This window comes from Salvelinus sp. IW2-2015, linkage group LG35 (genome assembly GCF_002910315.2).
Source record: "Salvelinus sp. IW2-2015 linkage group LG35, ASM291031v2, whole genome shotgun sequence".
NCBI lineage: Eukaryota > Metazoa > Chordata > Actinopteri > Salmoniformes > Salmonidae > Salvelinus > Salvelinus sp. IW2-2015.
The window spans coordinates 1461817-1464012 of record NC_036874.1 but is presented as its reverse complement, the minus strand read 5'-3'; the positions used below and the strand labels follow the sequence as shown (position 1 = coordinate 1464012).

The window sequence follows — 2196 nt, the reverse complement described above, 5'->3', positions numbered from 1 at the left end:
CATTACCACGCACGCGGTCCTCATTACCACGCACGCAGTCCCTCATTACCACGCACGCAGTCCCTCATTACCACACACGCAGTCCTTTGGGTTATAGCAGCTGGCCTACATCAGACACACGAGGTGATAGTTGTACTGTGAGTATTTTTCTCTCTGCAATAGAATGTTCAGTCTAACCGACCGCTGTGCTGTGTGGATACTGACTGCTGGATCTTCAGTGTACTGCACTACTTTAGAACAGGGCCCTATGGCACCCTATACCCTATGTAGTACACTACTTTAGACCAGAGCCCTATGGCACCCTCTTCCCTATATAGTGCACTACTTTAGACCAGAGCTCTATAGAACCCTGTTCCCTATATAGTGCACTACTTTAGACCAGAGCCCTATGGCACCCTAGATGATGTAGGGGGAGGGGATGCTGACCCTCCCCAATAATGTTTAAGGTCAGGATTGGGGGAAGGGGCTCCTAGATGCTGATTAAGGTCAGGATTGGGGAAGGGGCTCCTAGATGCTGATTAAGGTCAGGATTGGGGAAAGGGGCTCCTAGATGCTGATTAAGGTCAGATTGGGGGAAGGGGCTCTAGATGCTGATTAAGGTTAGGTTTGGGGGAAGGGGCTCCTAGATGCTGATTAAGGTTAGGATTGGGGAAGGGCTCTAGATGCTGATTAAGGTCAGGATTGGGGAAGGGATCCTAGATGCAGATTAAGGTTAGGATTGGGGAAGGGGATCCTAGATGCAGATTAAGGTTAGGATTGGGGAAGGATCCTAGATGCAGATTAAGGTCAGGATTGGGGGAAGGGCTCCTAGATGCTGATTAAGGTCAGGATTGGGGGAAGGCTCCTAGATGCTGATTAAGGTCAGGATTGGGGAAGGGGCTCCTAGATGCTGATTAAGGTCAGGATTGGGGGAAGGGGAAACTGACACATAGGGGAACCGCTGACCAACAGGAATTATAATATCTACCTAACACAATAACTATCTGCCACTGGTTTACAAAACAGGCATTGTAAATGGGGAAAAACTATATTATATAATTATTTGTATTTTAAATCATTTTAAAATAAAATAACTTTTAAATTAGATGTTTCCATCTGTTATCAAGGGGGTTCATTCTCTCTCTCACACCCACACACAGGAATGCATACACGTACACACACACACACACACACACACACACACACACACACCCCACAAACACAGGAATGCATACACGTACACACACACACACACACACACCCACACACACACACACCCACAAACACAGGAATGCATACACGTACACACACACACACACACACCCACATACACAGGAATGCATACACGTGTACACACACACTACACACACCCACAAACACAGGAATGCATACACTACACACACACACACAACACACACACCACCCACAACACAGGAATGCATACACGTACACACACACACACACACACACACCACAAACACAGGAATGCATACACGTACACACACACACACACACAACCCACATACACAGGAATGCATACATGTACACACACCACACACACACACACACCCACCACACAGGAATGCATACACGTACACACACACACACACAGCACACACACACACACACACACCCACAAACACAGGAATGCATACACGTACACACACACACACACACCCACACCACACACACCCACAAACACAGGAATGCATACACGTACACACACACACACACACACACACACACCAACCCACAACACAGGAATGCATACACGTACACACACACACACACACCCACAAACACAGGAATGCGCATACACGTACACACACACACACACACACACACACACCACAAACACAGGAATGCATACACGTACACACACACACACACACACACACACACACACACACACAACACCACCACACACACACACACAAGGAATGCATTACACACACACACACACACCCACAAACACACACACACACACCACCCACAAACAACAAGAATGCATACACGTACACACACACACACACACACACACACCACAAACACAGGAGATGACATACCACACACACACACACACCACACACACACACACACCCACAAACACAGGAATGCATACACTGACACACACACACACAACACACACACACACACACACACACACACACAGGAATGCATACACGTAGCACACACACACACCCACAACACACAGGG

General features: G+C 47.6%; 1 long non-coding RNA gene across 1 annotated transcript; it reads left to right on the top strand.

Moving 5' to 3' along the window:
• On the top strand, window positions 1-1084 carry LOC139023711 (uncharacterized). Its single transcript, XR_011474847.1, has 2 exons — window positions 1-638; window positions 712-1084. It is a non-coding gene; the product is annotated as an uncharacterized lncRNA (long non-coding RNA).
• The last annotated feature ends 1112 nt before the right edge of the window (window positions 1085-2196 follow it).